Source organism: Myotis daubentonii, chromosome 2 (assembly GCF_963259705.1).
Source record: "Myotis daubentonii chromosome 2, mMyoDau2.1, whole genome shotgun sequence".
Lineage (NCBI taxonomy): Eukaryota > Metazoa > Chordata > Mammalia > Chiroptera > Vespertilionidae > Myotis > Myotis daubentonii.
The window spans coordinates 141,203,077-141,224,581 of NC_081841.1; the positions used below are offsets into that span (position 1 = coordinate 141,203,077).

At 35.3% G+C, this 21,505-nt stretch overlaps 1 pseudogene; it reads right to left on the reverse strand.

Moving 5' to 3' along the window:
* Positions 1–2,574: 2,574 nt before the first annotated feature.
* On the reverse strand, positions 2,575–17,210 carry LOC132226702 (tigger transposable element-derived protein 1-like; annotated as a pseudogene).
* Positions 17,211–21,505: the final 4,295 nt, after the last annotated feature.

Sequence of the window (21,505 nt, forward strand, 5' to 3'; positions counted from 1 at the left end):
TGATTCATAGATCAGCACTCAACTACTGAACCACACTGGCCAGGCCCTATGCCCACTTTTTAAATTAGAATTTTTGTTGTTATAGTTGATGTATAAGAATTCTTTATATATTTTGGATATTAGCCCCTTATCAGAGGTATTGTTTGCAAATATCCTTGCCCCATTCATTTGGTTGCCTTTTTAATTTTGTTAGTGGTTTCTTTTTCTGTGAAAAATCATGTTTGTTTGATGTAGTCCCATTCATTTATTTTTTTGCTCTTATTTCTCTTGCCTTTGAATTCAAGTTCATAAAATTATCTTTGAGACCAAGGTCCCTATGTGTAATACCTATGTTATTTTCTACATATTTTATTGATTCAGGTTATATATTTAACTCTTTAATCCATTTTTAGTTCACTTTTGTGTATGATGTCAAATAGCAGCCAAATTTCATTCTTTTACATGTGGCTTACCAATTTTCCCAACACCATTTATTAAAGAGGCTTTCTTGTCTCCATTGCATGTTTTTGGCTCCTTTGTTGAAAATTAGTTGTCTATATACACATGGGTTTATTTCTGGGATCTCAATTCTGTTCCATTGGTCTGTGTGTCTCTTTTTCTGCCAATACCATACTCTTTTGGTTATTATACCTTTGCCATGTAAGGTGCCTTGGAAAAACGGTTTTGGAGTACAGATCATTAATTAGGTGTTCTGTTAGTTTCTTAGTTTCCCATAGGTTTGTGAAGTTCTTGTTATTTGTTTAAATAGGCTCTTTGTTCCCTTCTCCCTCTCTCCTGGTTTACCCATTATTTTGCTCTTTCTAATGGAGTCAGATAGTTCTCATAGAGCTTCTTTATTTTTTTAAAATTCTCAATTCTCTCTCTTCTTTCACCTCAATCATTTCTAGATTTCTCTCTTCAATGTTACTATTTATTTCCTCTCTTTAGTCTCCTCTATTTTCTAAGCCCACGCATTCATTCTTCATCTCATATATTGAGTTCCTCACCTCCAGAATTTCTGTTTGGTTCTTTTATTTTTAGTTTAAATATTTTTTTGTGAAGTACTCCTTTTGTGTGTTTATTTCTGAGCGTCTTGAGTTGCTTTAAGAAGTTTTATTGTATCCCGTTGAGTTTTTTTCAGAAATGCAATCTTAAATTCTCTGTCAGATAGATCAGTCTTCCATGTCTTTAAGTTTATTTTCTTGAGTTTTTTTTTTTTTATTTTCTTCTGAACCTCTATCTTACCTTGGTTATTCATTATGCTTGATGGATTATTTCTGTGGGCATTTGTGAAGATGAAATATTCTATTAATAGCAGCAGCAGTAGTAGTAGTAGTATTGACTCTTTACTGTTTAGCCATTGATAAGTAGAGGTGTTTATTTGTTTTCCAGTAGGTGGTGATAAAGTATAGTTTTTATTTTCTCTTACTTGCACTACTGAGTGCTTGGCTGTTCATTCTCCTGCATCTTCTGGCAGCTGAGCTGTAACATGTTCTCAAGGCACCACCCGTGTGGTGGGAAGTACTGGTTATGGGTCTCCTGAACTGTGTGTTCCCAGCACTGCCTTTCTGCAGAAGTCACCAGCAGAGCTCAGCTCTGAGTTAACCGAGGTACTTCTACTGGGCTCCACTATGATGGGGGGTGGGGGATGGTATAGTGAGGAAAAGAGTTTAGGCATCTCCAGCTCTGTTCTTCCTAGTGGTTTTAGCCACAATGAGTACAAACCCCTTAGATTGGAATATTTTTTTTTCTTTTTCTGCTTGTTCACAAACTGCTGAGTAAAAATTTTACAGCTCTTCAGGCCACAGGAGGGTATGAGGTGGGGAGGGGTCCCATTTCCACAGATTTCTTTGTCCAGTGGTGGGTTTATGGAGCACTTTTCTCTGCTCCTTACCTGAGCTCAGCCAGAATGTGTGCACGTCACTCCAGAGGCTTGCACCCTGACCCTTCACTGCTGTGGTTTTCCTGGGCACACAGTTAGCAATGGATTGCATCTGGCTTCTGTCCCTATCCTTCCTCCATTCTGGTCTCTCCTGTCTACTCCCATGCACCCACAATCAGATATATCACTATACAGAACACTCAGATGTATTTGTGTTTTGAGCAGGGAATCTTTTGTTGTAATCTTTCCAACCTGTTGTAACTTTAAGAGGAGAGACCTGGAGTAGCTCTCATGCTGCTACTGAGAGGAGTTTTTAGGGGTAAATTAGGCAGGTTTAGGGAGTTTTAGAAATAAAGAGGGTCCATGAGGGAGGGCTGCAAATTCGGGAGCTGGGAGCTGACAGAAGGAATACATTCACAGAGAGAGAAAAGGAAAAACCACAGAATAAGGGGAGAGGAATACACCCATTCACAGAGGACAGGGGAAAGCCACAGGGAGTAGAGAAACAAAAGGGAGAAAGTGGAAAACAGATTTTCACAGGGGATAGAGAATTCTGCCACAGAAGGGGGAGAAAAAATGGGGCGGGCACATGGGGCTTGAGCTTTGAAGCTGCTATAGTGACCTAAGAAGGGAGCATCAAAAGACAAAGAACTGCAGCCTTTGTAAACTTAGGAAAAGGGGGCTTAGTGGGTCACTCCCTTGGGACCCCCTCCCTACGTGGCAGTCTCTGCTTGTTTTCCAATAAATTTCCACCTTTCCATATACCGCCTTTTGTCCACGGCTTCATTCTTGGAATCCACCTGGACAAGAACCCGGGAAAGAAACCACCTTTGCAGCCTGCCCAGAGGAAAACCACGGTTTCCGTTTGGTTTCCGCATTCACTATGCCGCTGACTTCACTCGACAGTTTTTTGAGCTTTAATGTGCAAACATTCATTTTCAAAATTAACTGTGACACAAGAGATTCAGCCAAAGAAACACTAATAATTTTGAGTGTATTAAAAAAACAGAGGTACTCATCTTTCTCTGACTTATCACATAATTTCACTTATATGTGGAATCTAATGAACATAATAAACTGACAAAATAGACCCAGAAACATGAAAGCATGGAACAACAGCCTGATGAATCTCAGAGTGAAAGTGGGGCGGGGGGGGGGAGAAATTAACCAAAGAATTTATATGCATATGCATATATGCATAACCAAAAAGACAATAGTGGAGTGAAAGTTTGGGGTGGGGGAATGGTGATGGGGGTCAATGTGGACAAAAAAGAGAAATATGTAATATTTTCAACAATAAAGAATTTTTAAAAAGATTCCTGCAAAATAAAACAACAAAAAAAGCAACACAGGTGTACTTGAGTTGTGTCTCCAACCCTGAAATTGTAATAAAAACATGTTTTAAGAGATGATACATAACATTTTGACTTAGGCAAAAATTAAATGTATCACTAAAATATGCTAGTGGTGAAAGCTGTTTTGATTTCTACACTGATGAGTGTTGGCAGGCAATTTTCATGATATTCTCTTTTTGTCTTTTTTTTTGTTGACAAACGTGTTTTCTAAAAAACCTGGCATGCCATTGCATTGTGGTAATGACTAGATTCATTGATGTCATACACAATAGCATATGTACTAGTCAAGAAAGAGTTATGAATTCATTCATTTAACTAATGAGATACATTAGATGGACATTCAACAATCTGTGCAAAATAGAAATTAAACTGATTAGTCATTTACATATATTTGCAATATATGTTTAGAATAGAAGAAATCTTTACTCTTGGTTATTAATTCTCTTTTGGAATTCAAGCCCCATTAACTAATTTAAAACTTGTGATATTTTCAATTTTCATTAAAAAATGTACTTTGATGCAAATTTTATCTAAATTATTTTGTGTAAATTACCCATTTCCATTAGTTGAACATGTTAAACTCTTAATCTCTTTTTTTCTAATGTGTAGAATGGGAATAGTAATGCTAGGCACTACAGCATAGAATGTAGTGCGTATTAAATTAAGTATAAATAAGTGGATCAATATGTAAAAGAACCCAATAACTGCTAATTATTGCTATTGTTATCATTGGCATCAGTATTATCACTTTTATAAAAGATAAAATGTTTCAATTTGTCTATAAGAACAGTTTATTATTTTTAGAGATAGACCAAATATTTGAAGGCAATGCATTTATAAGATAATGTTATTTCTCCCACTAATTAAATTGGAGTTCCTCAGGCTATCAAATACACTACAAAATACCTAGCAAGTGTTAACAAAGGAATGCTACTCTGATAGCAAGCAGTAGGGGCATCTAAACTGAACTGGCACATTTGGAGAAGGCTTCTCAAACAAAATAAATCATGTATTGAGTTCTGAAGTATAAGTAAAATTTATTCAAGAGACATTAGAAGGTGGAGGGAACCCAGATAAAGGAAGAAGCCTATGTAATGGCATCAAGGTTTGAGAAGGAGGTCATACTAGAGAATTTTAAGTCCAATTAAAGCATAAGTAATTCAAGAAACAGGTGAGAAAAAATACTATATTAAAAACATGAATGATAGAAATTGTATAGCAGATAAAAAATTGGGGGTTTAAATTTGTATTTCTATGATGACTAATTATGTTATACATTGTTTCATATGTGTATTGAACATTTATGTCTCTTCTTTTTTCAGTTATGTTTAACTAATTTGTCCAATTTTAAATTGGGTTGTATTTTTATAATATTGCATTGTATAATTTCTTTATATATACTGGATGCACATATTTTCAGTTTGGGGTTTGCCAGTTTATTTTCTTATGGTTTACTTATGAGCAGAAATTATTAGTTTTGATATAGCAAATTGACTGTATATGTGTGAGCTTATATGGTCTGTCTAATAAATATTTTATTACAATCATGTAAATAGTTTCCTGTTTTCTTCTAGCTTATATGTTTCTAGATTTTATGTTTAGGTATATGACCCATTTCAAATTAATTTTCATTTTTAGAATAAAGAAGGGTTTGAGTTTATTTTTCTTCATTTATCTTTTATTTTTTAATTTTTAAAATATTTTTATTGTTGAGAGTATTAAAGATATCTCCAATTTTCCCCTGTGTCCCTGGGCTATCCATATCCTACATAATAAAAAGCTAATATGCTAAGTGTCCAACTGTTCGTTCAACTGTTTGGCCAGTCACTATGACACTGATAACCAGGGGCAGATGCTCTGACTGGTAGGTTAGCTTGCTGCTAGGGTCCGGCTGATCAGGACTGGGCGAGATAGGCTGGACACGCCCTGGAGCCTTCCTGCGGCCCCTCCCTGGCCCTGATCATGCACCGGTGGGGTCCCTCGGCCTGGCCCTCTCACAATCTGGGACTCCTTGGGGAATGTTTAAGAGTCAGTTTTGGCCTAATCCCTACAAACCAGGCCAAGGGACCCCACCAGTGCACGGATCTGTGCACCGGGACTCTGGTAAGTATATAAGTTCTTGGTTTATCTCTTCTTGTCCCCACAACCCCACATCGAGGTATGTCAGTCTGTTCTATACCTCCCTGCTTTGGGTCTTATTTTGTTGGTTAGTTCATTTTGTTCATTAGATTCTTCAAATAAGTGAGATCAGGTGATATTTCTCTTTCTCATTTTGGCTTATTTCACTCTGCACATTTCCCAGGTCCATTCATGTTCTATCAATGGGTAAGAGATCCCTCTTTTTTACAGCTGCATAGTATTCGATAGTGTAAATGCCCCACAGCTTTTTTATCCCTTCATCAACTGATGGGCACTGGGGCTTTCCAAATCTTAGCTATTGTTATAATGCAGCTATGAACATAAGGGGTGCATATATTCTTTATTTTTTTTATTTGTAAACATTCAGTTGTTTTAACAACATTTGTTTAACACATGCACACACACAGAGACACAAACACTCCTTCCTTCCCCCTTTGAACTGACTTACTACTTTTCTGTAAAATAATTAATTGACAATATATGTGTGGGTTGAGAATACCTATTCTGTTCCATTAATCCATGTGTTTATCTTTGGAGCAATACAGCACTGTTTGATAGAGTAGCTTCACAGTAAGACTTGAAATCAGGAAGTGTAAATCATTCAACACTGTCTTTGTGGTTTCAAAGGGTGACAGATTTCCTTAGATCTTTGTATTTCTTTTTCAATGCTAAAATGAGTTTACTAATTTCCTATTTAAAAGTCTACTGGGATTTTTGTTGTGATTTCAATGAATCTATACATCAATTTAGGGAGAATAGATACTTTTAAAATATCAAGTTTTGTAATCCATAATATGGCAAACCTCTCCTTTTATTCAAATATTCTTTAATTTCTCTTTGAAATGTTTTATCATTTCCAGCATATAGATATTGCACATTTTTATTAAATTTAATTCGTTATTTTTTTGTATTTTGGTGCTATAGTTGGTGCTTTTATTTTAATTTTAATTTCAACTCATTTATTGATCATATACTGAAAAAAAAATTTTAATTAATCTTCTAAAATTAAATTTTTCTAATTTCAGTTATGTCTAATAGTTATTTTGCATATCCCAAATTATTTTCAAGTATATAACTGCAGCTTTATTTTTTCTCTTCAATATTATGCTTTTAAAAATTCTTTTATCTTGCTTATTTATTTGTTAAGATTTTCAGTACAATGTGGAATAGTAGAGGTATGCATTTAGCATATATAATTGTCTTCTTTTTATTTCAGAGGGAAATGCTCAATGCTTGCCATCAATTGTGATATTAGCTGTTGATACTTTTATAGATGTCCTTTTGTCACATTGAGAAACTTCCCTCCTACTCTAGGTATAACAAATTTTAAAACTGTTTTTATCGTGAATAGGTGTTGATATTTTTCAGTTATTTTCTCTGTATATATTTAAACTATTCTTCATTGTGATAAATTATAATGATTGATCTTAAGCTGCTAAATAAAACTTATATTCTTAGATTAACCCTACTTGATCATGATATATTGCCCTTTTACATATATGTCTATGTTATTTTACTATGTTTTTTTTGTACGTCTTTAATCCATCAAGTGAGTTAGACTTATTCTCTCCTCTCTATCTTTGAAAAAAATATTTATTTAACATTTGTATTATTTCTTCTAAAAATTATTAATGAAATTCACTTAAACATCTAGTTCTGGATTTTTCTTTGTGGACAAGTATTTGAGTATGAATTCAAGATCTTTAATAAATAAAGTATTTGGGTATTTATTTCTACTTGTACCAATTTTGGCAAATAGTGTTTTCAGGAACTTTATTTAATTTGTCTAATTTATTGGCATAAAGTTTTCCTTAGCAGTCTTTAACTATTTTATCCCTGATATTAGTAAGTTTGCCTTTCACTTCTGTATTTTTTTCTTTACAAATCTTGCTAGAAGTTTATGAGAATAATTACCTTAATTCAAAGGATCTGTCTTTGACAACGTGACTTTATCTACGTTTGATCTATTTCCTATATCATTCATTTCCACTCATTTTTATTATTTCTAATTTCTACTTAATTTTACTTTCTTTCCTTTTCTAATTTCTTTAAAAATATTAGGCCGTAGATATTATAATTTGTTTACAAAATACACATTTAAAGCTAAGAATTTTTCTCTAAGAACTCCTTTAAATCCATCTTAAAAATTTATGAGGTACTTTTATTAAAATTCAAATTAAATTATTTTTAATATTTATTATCATTTCTTATTTGACATGTATTATTTAGATGTATGTTGTTTAATTTCTAAATGTTTGGGAAATTTTTAGATTTCTTCTATTGATCTATAATTTAATTCTTCTATTGTCACAGAACACATTTGTGTGATTCAAAGTATTTTAAATTTATTTACAGTATTTTTTTCAGAAATATATAGCCTATCTTAGAAAATAATTCTTATTCTGTTGTTGGGCTCAAGATTTTATAAACGTCCATTTGATCAATTTGGTGAATAATATTATATTCTTACTAAATTTTTTGTATTTATTCTATCAATTACTGAGAGGAATTATTGTGTCTTCAAATATGATTGTGTATTTGTCTCTTTTTGCCTTTAGTTATATTTTTGACTCTTCCAATATAAGAAATGAAGCAATTGATTCTAATTTGAAAAAAAAAAAAACAACTAACATGCAAATTTATGAAGATTTCATAGAACTTGCTTATACCAACTAGTTTTGGAACTTATAATTACTCCATCCTAGGGATCTTAAAATTTCAAAATCAAATAAAACATAAATATCCTATTTAGGAAAATGAAATAATTCACTAGATCTAGGAAATAGTATGAAACAGCATATTATATGCAAGAATCTAAAAAGGAAATGAGTCAATTTCAATATGAGTGACAAAAAGATCCTTAAAAATGGGAAAATATTAAAATTATTAATTTTTACTGAATTTCTGTAAAAAGTCTTTCAGATTGGGTGAATTATTTGAGGCAATTAAAATCATAATAGTTGGGTGAGTGATTTGGAGCAACTCAAATCAATAAGATGTCAATATCTTAGAAAATAAAATTTATTTTAGTGTGCTCAAATGATGTTTGTCTTGAAATAAGTAGAATGAATACATGAACTCACGTTCATATAAACACACCACATAAATAAGTTTTTCTAACTTAATAACCCACTCAGATTATCAAAATATTTTGGCCTCACAATTAATTTTTAATGGATTCCTTATATGTTATATCTCACTCACTTAATCCCTGTTTACTTTATATTTGTACTTTGATAGGCCAAAATATTTGTGAAGAGTTAAAGCTTGATATATTTGACCAGTCTCATATAAGTAGATCAATATGTAGATGTATAGTAGTCTCTTTGTGTCTTACTTAATGGCTAAGCATAAACAGATAATTAGCACATTCATGAATGCTATTTCTATTTTCTACATTTTAGAGGGTTTGTTGCTTGTCAACAAGATTGTACTCAATACTCTATATTATAGAAATATAAGCCTCTGTATTTGGAAACTTTGTAAAAGAGTTCAGATTGTTGAAAGTATTACATAGGTCCCTTTTATTCTCCCGTTGCCCTTTCATACCGCCCTCTCCTCCCCCAAGTCTTCACCACCACTGTCTGTGTCCTTGGGTTATGCAAAAAAATAAAAACTAAATAAACCCAAGTATATGCTATCTATAAAAATAACCCTTTTTAAATGTAAACACAGATACGCTTAAATAAAACTACTTTTAAAAGATAAAAGAGTTCAGATCGTCCAATTTTCTAAATAGCAAAGAATACGTTAGTATTTTAATGGCAAGTATTTGCCCTTGTGTTTTAAAAAGAACACATTTTAATACATTTCTCTTGTTTCTGAAAAAGAAACCTGAACCCAATCTAAAACCTCAATTTCTTGTCAAGGTGATAACTATAACCCTCAAAGGCTGGCATTGCTGTAAGTATTATGCAGAAGCTGATGTTAGTGATGTTGTACAGCATCCAAAAGAGAATGTGATCGCATCAATTGTCCTGAGAAAACAACCCTGACCACACATTATCATTGAACCACTTTCTACTAACTGCATCCCTGATTACTCAATGAACTTAGAGAGCAACTAGTGTGCTTCTTGTCAGTCAGCGTATCAGGGCTTCCTTTATCTTTACATCAGTCTCTGCTCTCAAGAAGCTTGCTTTCCATAAGAGCAGAATGAAAAGCCTGCATTGGCCAATCCTGCCCATCCGAGCCCAACATTTCTGCAAGGTAAGGTATTATACTCATATTACCTATGAGAAAGTTGGAGCTCTATAATGTTAAATAACTTTATGTATACCAAATAGCGATGAACAGAAAAACCAAAATCAAGCTCAGCCCTCTCTGACTTTCATACTTGTGTCTTTTGCCTTCAGTGCTTCATGCCCTTGAAGGCTTGGATATGCAGTAAAGAATCTCCACTTTTTCACAGTCTTCTTTCAAGGGAAGACAAATTCTGTCTTCTCTGTGAGGATGGCTGCTGATCTTTGCACTCAACCTTCTGAGGCAGACAGTGATGCCATCTTTGTTGTGATAACTACCAGTTTCATTAAACCCTAGATCTCCAGGCTTGGGAAGGTCCCCAGAAGACCCTTCCTTGTACAATTAAGGCACACAAGCTTAGTGGAGCAGAGACTCCACAGAGCCTGGAACTGAACATCTCTGCTAGGCTCCCAGGAACATGCTCTTTCCATCATACCATGTCATACTTCCTTGGATGTGTTATCTATGCTCTTCCATTTCCTGGATCTTTATTTTTTTTTCAGTTTCTATATCCTTTTTTTTTTTTATTGTCTAAGGTTTTACATTTGTCTCCTTTTCTCCGATTGACCTCCCCTCCCCAGCCATTCCCTCCCCAGGCAAGCCCCCACTGCCCCAGTGTCTGTGTCTATTGGTTATGCTAATATGTATGCATACAAGTCTTTTGGTTGCTCTTTACCACCACCCTACCACCTCCCCTGCCATTTATCTCTGGGTCTATTTTTGTTCATCAGTTTATGTTGTTCATTATATCCCACAGATGAGTCAGATCATGTGATATTTATCTTTCTCTGAATGGCTTATTTCGCTTAGCATAATGATCACCAGTTCCATCCATGCTGTTGCAAATGGTAAAAGTTCCTTCTTTTTTATAGCGGTGCAGTATTCCATTGTGTAGATGTACCACTGCTTTCTAATCCATTCATCTGCTGATGGGTACTTAGGCTGTTTCCAAATCTTAGCTATTGTAAATTGTGTTGCAATGAACATAGGGGTGCATATATCCTTTCTGATTGGTGTTTCTGGTTCTTGGGATATAGTCCTAGAAGTGGGATTACTGGGTCAAATGGGAGTTCCATTTTTAACTTTTGGAGAAAATTCCATACTGTTTTCCACAGTGGCTGCACCAGTCTGCATTTCCACCAGCAGTGCACGAGGGTTCTTTTTCTCCGTATCCTCGCCAGGAATTGTCGTTTGTTGATTTGTTGATGATAGCCATTCTGACAGTGTGAGATGGTACCTCATTGTTGTTTAGTATTCATTCAAATAATATAGGCTTTGCTGTAGATGCCACCAGTCTGTTATATTGCTACACTTTTTCCTATGAGGGAAGTGATAGCAAAGTAGGCATAATCTGATTTTTAATCATTGCTTACATGTCATGGAATGTTTATACATAATAATTCTGGTTAACAAGGTCTGTGTATTCTCTATGATTAGTCTAGTATATACATCTAAACTAGAGATTTCAGCTTTTATAAAGTTAATTACATGGGTCTATTCTTAAAGGACACTGTAGATTGTTTCAGTTTAATTTTTAAAACTATCCCCATTTTGCTTATTATAAAAATTGTCTGGAGAATGTGTTTAGTTTTTACATAATTTGGAATTTTTTTATTATGAATTTTTTGCTTCTTCAAAATTCTTACTGTGATTAAAAAAAATAAGATCTCTAAATATTTTCATTGGCTCTCAATTTTACTGATATCTCAATGAAGATCAACAACTAAAAGAGAACAATGCTTTTGTATGAATTACAAGAAAAAAAGAAGGATGCTCCTTTACATTTTTTAAAGAAGATCCACCCTCTGGGTTGACAAGTTCCAAACCTAGTCTGGCAGGGACCATGATTTGACTCTTGAGCCCAGGCTGGATTTAAAACCCCACTCCTTCCTTTGTTCAGGTTGTCCCTTTACAACATCATACTAGAGGTATATTCTCATTCATGTGAATTAATCAAGAATCATTTGGTAATTAATGCACAGGGCCTGTCTCTATATGATGTATTTTATATAAAGGAAACATAGGAAATGGTCAGGACCAGGGGATATGATGACTACATTCAAAAAATCTCTTGAGAGACCAGGGTTTGTATAGTCCAGACCCTACTTTGGTCATCAGTACACATATATGATTTAGATTTGTGTGACACTGACTCCTTTGGCCATCAGTCACTAAGGATGTATATGATTTGTATAGGCATATGCATTACCAGATTTATTTGACACTGACTCCCTATGATTTCACATTGGATTTATTTGGTGTGTCACTGTTTTGTCAGCTTTTCTAAGATGATGCTTTCACTGCCACTATTTTGGAAGAGTGTTAGGAAAACAACAAGTCTGATCTTAAATGAATTTGGAGGATAGTCACATAAAAGATAAATAATTGTCACAATTCCACTCTATTTTTCAGAAAGTTTTCAAAAGACTTTATACTTAATGACTTCCCAAGCATTTTTAAATACTTTGGTAAGAGTAGCGGGTTCTATTTATCAATTCAGTTTGGATACTATCTCTAAAAATGCATAAGTAATTTAGTACACTTGATGTAGTTTCTAAAAGATTATTCTAAGTGAAGATTACATTATTCATTAAGATTCTTGGAGTTATGGTTCATATAAAAACAAGAATTGAAAGGATGTAAGGTAGCATCATACATTTTTCTGCTCTCAGAGAAAGTGAATGAAAGCATGGAAATGTGTAAGACATTATTTATTGTTATGTTAATGTGAAATATTTGCATCTTTGGCATTCTTAATAGCATTACATGTGTAGATTTTTGTTTTAATTGTCCTTCTGTATATTAGAAAGGACTAGTGGTGTCTATTACCTTTGCCCTGTCAGTGAAACTTTATGGCCCTATGAATTGCTCCTGTATCAGACTGCCATAGAACTTCCTGTATAATTCCTAAGAAGTAATGTACTCCTAAAAATTGAACTAAGATTTTAAAACCTGGGAACTCATTTAAAATCTGTCACTTACTAGTAAAGTAAACTTTAAAAATTTACAACCTTTATAAGGCTCACATTTCCATCAATAACTTGGGGCAAGAGATACTTCGGCTTCCTTCCTTACGGTCAGTTGTTAGGAATAAATGAGTAATATATGAAAGTATTTTAAAGCTGTGAAGTCCTATGCAGAAAGAACATGTAATTATTTTTTTAAGTCTACCATGTACTTTGACTTCTGCTTATTGACATTATGTCTCATACATCGAAAGTGGACAGTCAAAACACACTTCTGAATATCACCTTTTAGCCAATTAACTTTCATTATCAATTGTTAGCCGAGTAAATCATGCTAAACATTTCCTACTGTATTGATTCCAAGTTTGTCATACTATTGTCCAAGACTTGATATCTAGGGTCATGCTTCTGGCACTGGCAGTAAGTGAACCCTTGGGAAAGGCTGATTATAGCTCCCCCTATCTGCAAGACTTGGATTTGGTCCATTTTATCCACTGATGTATCTCAAGCACCTAATACAGTAGTTAGCGCATATAAGCTCTCAATAAATACTTGCTGAATGACTGAAAGAACTTCACCCCTGTAATACTGAAAACATCTGAGCACAAATGGGACAATGTGGTAAGCCATTCTCGCATAGTATTTAAAACAAAGGTTTGTGCTCATTAGGTTGCTCTTTGCTCCAATCCTCTCAGCATAAACTGTTTTATGCTATACTTCCAAGGAAATGCAAGTACACTAAGCACTTTCAAAAAATTTATATACAGATAGCATTCATACCTCAAGGTTTAAAAACAACTCAGCGAAGTCCAAGGGAACAAACAGAACATAAGTTTCTCTCCAATGCCTTTTCCATCATTGAGATCCTACATTTGTTTGTACTATCTTTATTAGTAGGAATTCTCTGCACATAATGAAAATTTCCTATGATGCAAACAGTTAGCAGGTAATGTTTCTACCTTCAGTGCTCTATATATCTCTCCAATTATTTCCTGTCTTCCAATTTGCTCTTTTCCTGAACTATATATCTTGGTTGCTATTCATATTGGTATCTAGACTAATAAAAGGGTAATATGCTAATTAGATTGGGTCGACTGGAAATCTTCTGGTCATCCGGTCCCCCCTATGGATAAAGCCACAATGGCAGGGGCCAAGGCAGAGGCAGATAGGGGTGATCAGGCCAGCAGGGGAAGGTGATTAGGAGTGATCAGGCCAGCAGGGGAGGGCAGTTAGGGGTGATCAGTCAGGCAGGCAGGCAGGCAGAGAGGTTAGGGATAGTCAGACAGGCAGGCAGAGGCGGTTAAAGGCAATCAGGCAGACGGGCAGGTGAGCTGTGAGGAGCCAGCAGTCCCAGATTACAAGAGGGATGTCTGTCTGCCTGTTTAGGCCCGACCTCACAGGGATCGGGCCTAAACAGGCAGTCAGACATCCCCCGAGGGTCCTGGATTGGAGAGGGTGCAGCCTGAGCTGAGGGATCCCCTCCCCCCCATGCACGAATTTTGTGCACTGGGCCTCTAGTATATATAACTTTTTAATGACCATAGTAACATATTTATCCATTATATAGTCATACGTAATCTGATAATCATTTGACCATTATTATCATTTTTAATATTTTATACCACAATATTGAGATAAATATTCTTATCCAAATGTCTTTCTTTTAAAATATATTTTTATTGATTTTCAGAGAGGAAGGGAGAGGGAGAGAGAGATAGAAACATCAAGGATGAGAGAGAATCATTGATCAGCTGCCTCCTGCATGCCCCACACAGGGGACTGAGCCCACAACCCAGGCATGTGCCCTTGACCAGAATCGAACCTAGGACCCTCCATCCACTGAGCCAAATCGGCTAGGGCTTATCCAAATGTCTTATGCTAAATTGTGAAAATACCTGCAAGATATAGTAAAAATGGAATGAATATATCAAATGTTCTACATGATTTTTATTTGGCTACTTAAAAACAAATTATAAGCATACCTAAAAGATATTGTAGGTTTGATTCCAGGCTACCACAATAAAGTGAATATCAAAATAAAGTGAGACATACAAATTTTTTGGTATCCCAGAGCATATAAAAGTTATGTTTGTAATATACTGCGGTTTATTAAGTGTACAATGGCATTATATCTTTAAAAAAAACAATGGACATACCTTAATTAAAAAGTACCTTATTGCTGCCGAAACCGGTTTGGCTCAGTGGATAGAGCGTCGGCCTGTGGACTCAAGGATCACAGGTTTGATTCCGGTCAAAGGCATGTACCTGGGTTGCGGGCACATCCCCAGTAGGAGATGTGCAGGAGGCAGGTGATTGATGTTTCTCTCTCTCATCGATGTTTCTGACTCTCTATTTCTCTCCCTTCCTCTCTGTAAAAAATCAATTAAAAAAAGTACCTTATTGCTAATGCATGCCAACCATCATCTGAGTCTTCAGCAAGTTATAATCTTTTTGCTGGTGGAGGGACTTGCCTTGTTGTTGATAGCTTTTGACCGATCAGTTTGTTGTTGCTGAAGGTTGGCGTGGTAATGTCTTAAAATAAGACAACAATGAAATGCCGGGGTTCTTGTTTCAGCATTAAGAAAGGTTCAGGAAATCTGGAGAAGGGGCTGTGTGAATATTAAATAGTCCAGAAACAAAATATAATTTTGAAAGGCATTTGGGGGTCAGAGGAGCTTAGTTTAAAAGAAACTAAGATCTCCTTGACTCAGGACCCCATGCTTTTTATTAACACAAATTGTCCTGAGGTGAGGCAGAGATATACATTTTAAAATGGTCAGAGTTTCCTATACAGAGTCCATTGTCAGATTGGGGAGAATTAGCCTATGGCTGTTCAGGTGTTTGGCCAGTAGGAGGCAATAACATGTAGATTAAGATGCCCAGAGCTGTCTGGCAGCAAACAATCAATTTAATGTATCCTATTCAGGTTTGGAGAAATGCCATCAGCCATTCCCAGATGCAGCCCTGCTGTCATGCTGGAATTGGCTTCCAGCAATGAAGGTTCCCACATCTGTTGACTTTTTCTTTTAGAAACCATTTCTCTGTAGTATGCAATGCTCTTTGATAGCATTTACCCACAGTGGAACCTCTTTCAAAACTGGGGTCACTACTTTATCAACTAAGTTTATCTAATATTCTAAATCCTTTGTTGTCATTTCAACAATCTTTACAGCATCTTCACCAGGAGTACATTCCATCTCAAGAAACTGCTTCCTCTGCTCCTTCATTAGAAGCAACTTTTCATCCATTAAAGTTTGATCCTGGGATTGCAGCAATTCAGTCACATCTTCTGGCTCTACATCTATTTCTATTGTTGTTGCCACCACAGCTGCAGTTACTTCCTCCACTCAGGACTTGAACCCCTCAAAGTCATCCATGAAAGTTGAAATCCACTTCTCCCAGTCTCATGCTAACGTTGATATTGTGTTTTTTCCCATGAATCACAAATGTTCTTGATGGCATCTTGAATGGTGATTCCTTTCCAGAAGGATTTCAATTTACTTTGCTCCGCTTTATCAGCTAAATCACTACTTGTTGTAACTATAGCCTTACAAATATATATTTTTAAGTAATAAGTCATGTAAGTTAAAATTACTCCTTGCTCCATGAGTTGCAGAATAAATGTTGCATTTGAAACCATTAAAAATAAACAAAAAACATTAATCTTGTACTAATCTCCATCAGAGCTCTTAGGTGACCAAAACATTATCAATAAGGAGTAATATTTTGAAAGGAATCCTTGTTTTCCAAGCAAAAGAGCTCAACAGTGTGCTTAAAATATTCAGTAAACCATGTTGTAAATGTATGTACTCTTATCCTGGCAGTGAGGTTCCATTTCTAGACCACAAGCAAAATAGATTTAGCAGAATTCTTCAAAGCCCTAGAATTTTCTGAATGGTAAATGACCACTGATTTCAACTTAAAGTCAGCTGCTGAATTAACCCCTAACATGAGAGTCAGCCTTTCCTTTAAAGTCTTGAAGCCAGGCATTGAATTCTGTTTAGCTATGAAAGTCCTGGCTGGCATCTTCTACCAATATTAGGCTGTTTTGTCTGCATTGAAAACATGTTGTTTAGTGTAGCCACTTTCATTAACTTCCTTATCCAGATCTTCTGAATCACTTGCTGCAGCTTCTACATCAGCATTTGCTGTTTCACCTTGAACTTTTATGTTATGGAGATTTCTTCTTTCATTAAACCTAATGAACCAACTTCTGCTACCTTCAAACTTTTCTTCTGTAACTTTACCACCTCTCATCCTTCATAGTATTAAAGAGAGATAGAGTTCTGGATTAGACTTTGGCTTAACGTTATGTTGGGGCTAGTTTGATCTTCTATTCAGATCACTAAAACTTTCTCCTTATCAACAATAAAGTCATTTCACGTTCTTATCATTTGTGTGTTCACTCGAGCAACAAAATTAATTTTCTTCAATAACCTTTCTTTTGCATTCACAAGTTGGCTAATTATTTGGCACAAGAGGCCTAGATTTCAGCCTACTTTGTCTTTTGACATTCCTTCTTCAATAAGCTTAATATTTTTTAGGTTTTAAGTTAAAGCCAGAAACGTAACTCTTCCTTTCACTTGAACATATAGAGGCTGTTACAGGTTTATTAAGTGGTTTAATTCTAATATTGTTGTGTCTCATGGAATAGGGAGGCCAGAGAAGAGGAAAAAAGATGGGGGGAAAGAGATGGGGGAACAGCTGGTCAGTGGAGCTGCCAGAACATACATGATTATCTGTTATGTTTGCTGGCATATATGGGTGTGGTTCATGGAACTCCAACACAAGTACATTAGTAATATCAAATATCACTGACCACAGACCATCCTAACAAATATTGTAATAATAAAAATTTTGAAGTATTGCAAAAATTACCAAAATGTGACAGACAGGAAGTAAGCAAATGCTGTTAGAAAAATGGTGCTGATAGATTTGCCTGAAACAGGGTTGCCACAAACCTTCATATGTAAAAAATTGTCTGCTAAGTGAAGTAAAGTGAAGCATAATAAAATGAAGTATGCCTAAACCATGCAAAAAGCTTTCGACTATGTGAGCCTATGTACCTCTATTTCATCTTCAACATAGTGTATAATCAACCTTTCACACACTGCAATTATGATAGTTAAGAAAACATCAAACCCCATATTTTCAAGTTTGAATCAATTTTCTTATAGTAGAATATTTATACAGTATTTTTTATGTTAAACTTTGTTTGCATTTATTTTTATATAAACTATAATTCCATAATATTTGCCCATTTTTCTGAAGGATTTTTTTCACAGATTTTCATTGACTTGTGATTGTTCATTATAAATTAAGAATTACATTTTTGGTTCTGGTCAGTGTGGCTCAGTTGGTTGGGTGTTGTCCCATGCACTAAAAGGTTGCTGATCCGATTCCTGGTCAGAGCACATGTCTGGGTTGCAAGCTTTATCTCCGGTAGTGGGCGTGCTATGCCTTTATCTACATACTTACATACACAGATAGCAATGTGCTATGCCTTTATCTACATACTTACTTACACAGATAGCAATACAGGTTTTATAGCTATGTAAATATATATGAAGCTGTTTTCTTTTTTTAAAAAAATACATTTTATTGATTTTTTTACAGAGAGGAAGGGAGAGGGATAGAGAGTTAGAAACATCCATCAGCTGCCTCCTGCACACCTCCCACTGGGGATGTGCCTGCAACCAAGGTACATGCCCTTGACTGGATTCGAATCTGGGACCCTTCAGTCCGCAGGCTGATGCTCTATCCACTGAGCCAAACCAGTTAGGGCTGAAGCTGTTTTCTTTTCTTACACATGCGCCTTTTGCCATACTTGCCATGGTTGACTTTTGAAGGAAAACATGAAAGCAGGTGGAGTTTTCTGGGGTTCAGTCACCAATTAAGAGTTCAAGAATGATCTAGTCAAGCACAATGGAAAAATAGAATTCATGGGCCTTCCCTTTAGCTTATGTAAGGTAAAGCTTCTCAGGTAAAGTAAATGTTCACTGTGGAAAAAAATAAAACTTTTTGTTTGTTTGTTTATTGAGAAGTGGGTGTTGAATCTATCTCAAACAAAAAGACCTGTTTCTTTAGTAGTGAGGTAGAGTGAAGAGAAGTAGCCCCAAGTCTGCTACTAACTTTGATTTTTAATACATTGCTTATTTATTATTTGAAGTGTGAGAAAGAATAGGTAATGCCTAAATATTTTTCATATTTAACATTATTCAAATTCTGTCATTTATTGTAATCTAGAAAGGGACTACTTGGCAAGATAAATTATGAGACTAAATTATAATCTTCACTTATGCATCTTTGTTCCTTACAGGTTCAAAATTTAGAGAAATAAGGCACTTCGAAACTTCTAATTCTGTTTGTTTGATCCTCATTTTTATCTCTATAAAAAAATGGAGAGTGAATTCAGAATATATTTCTGTTTAATTTTATATTCTGCCCAGCTTTTTGCCCTAATTTTGTTGAAGAGTTTAAGCTTTTATGTGAAGTTAAGCTCTGCTATAATATTGATCACTTGGTTCTTAAAATCAGAGATTGGAAAATAGGTGTTTGATTGACAGGGAGGTGGTAGATTCTAATATTTCTACTTTTCCTTGGAAAGTAAGTATCAATGTTATGGGTAGTTTAACATAAGTAATTCGGGATTGTGACGAGATATTGTTCTCCTGCTAAGCAGGTGCACTCATCATTACCCTTGCCAAGTCATTTTAGTGTGCTGAATTTGAAATACCAGGATATCTGTACATGTTGCTTTGTACAGGGCACCTGCTTGTCACTAGTCAAACTTAAGGTCTACAAGGAGGAGGCAGTGAAATCTGGGCTTCCCACAACTCTCCATTGAGGTTCTTGAAAAACAGATTAACTGTCACCCAAGAGCCTATGAAATATGAGCAGTAAGGAAGGATCACTAATAATGAAGTGCTGGTAAGCAGCCAATCTCCCTGCAACGAAGCCCTGCTCACTTTAATGGAGCTCCACTAAGCTGGATACATGTGGAGGATGGATGACAGCAGGATGTTTAAACAGCTGCTAGGTGATACGCTGAAGTGGGACAAGTGCATATGGACAGGAAAGGGGGAATGTGGATGTTAGGATGTTTGCTAAAGTGCTAAACACCATACTGCAGCATCATGGTGCTGTCTGGTCATGGAGCAGGCCAAACAATAACACCAGAGTACCACCTTGGCTCTTAACTTTCAGGAAGGAAAACATGCATTTTTTTTTCTCAAGTAATATAAGGGAATCAAAGCAACATTTCTAGAAGTAATGAAGGCAATTAGATAATGAAAGCAATTTTTATAAATTTGATATGTGACAACCAATTACATTTGAACTATACTTATTTATTTATCAAAATATATTTTTATTGATTTTATAGAGGAAGGCAGGAAGGAGAGAGAGATAGAAACATCTATGAGAGAGATGTTTCTCCTGCATGCCCCCTACTGAGGATCAAGTCTATAACCAGGGCAAATGCCCTGACCTGGAATCAAACCAATGACCTCTTGGTGCATGGAATGACGCTCAACCAACTGGGCCACACCAGCAGGGTTAAATTATATTTTTATATACATTTGGTTCCCAAACCAAACACAGTCTATTACTTTAAAATCAATTTTTAAATAAATCATGTTTTTTTTCTTTTTATTAAAAAATTAAAATTAACCTATAATTTCCTTCAATAAGTGTTCAATACCAATATTTAGGGCTTTGTCAATAAGTGTTGAAATTGAGCTATATTCTACTTTTATATTCATACTAGAGAGAACACCAACATATACTAGTAGACTTATGTACATACATAAATATTATAACATTGTCTATTAGAAACCAACTGATCAACAGGGGACTAATAAAATAAGTAATAATCCATCCATATTAAGGAATATTAAGTACTATACTGGTAAAAGGTAAGTTAGACCTGTATGCACTTAGTTAGAAAGATAATCATGTTATGTATGCTTGGTGTAAAAAGAGAGTTATAGAATAAAATATATAACATGATTTGTTTTAAGGAAGAAAATCCTTTTGTAGGTTCTGTGTGGGAATTGTAATTTTAAACACACACACACACACACACACACACACACACACACACACACACACCTGGCTCTGGGTGGCTCAGTTGGTTGGAGCATCATCCCATAAACTTAAAAGATTGTGGGTTTGATCCCTAGTCAGGGCACATATAGGAGGCAACCAAACAATGTTTTCCTCTCATATTGATGTTTCTTTCTCTCTTTTTCTCTCTCAAAAAATGAATTAAAAAAATATCTTCAGGTAAGGATTTAAAAACCCCCACTATTTTTAACAAATGAAATTAATAAATAAAATGAATTACTCATAGCTGTCTGTTTCAACCCTAAGTTAAGGGAACAGTTGCTAAGAATAGCCCATGACCATGGACTCTCTCAGCTGTTGTTTAGAAGCAATAGTGATACCATCACCAACTAATCAGGAGAAGGTAAAGAAAAGGTGAGACTAGAAAAACAGAAATATATAAGGAGACACACAATAAGGGGACTAGAGAAAGAAGTTCTAGGATAGGGGAAAAGAGAAAGATGAAAGAGAAGAAAGAAGGAAAGGAACTTTTCTAAAGCTACATTTCTGCTCACCTGATAAACAAAATATACTGTAGAAAATACTCTCAAACCTACACTGTAAGGGGTTACTTCCACTTAGGAATGTTCATATTGCTACATTTTTCTGTCTTCTTTGACTGTTCACCTACTGTGACTTCCACGTAAGGACTTGGTCCAAACTAATTATTTTTATTTTTATTTAAGTTTTGCTGAAATGACAGTGATCTGAAGTTGTGATTTCATGGTCAGGCTACCCACTGAACCAAGCTGTGACCCACTGTCAGACATACCACCAATAGGATGGCAAATCTGAACTTCTCACAGATCAAGTCACTTCTCTAGGTGAAGGCACTG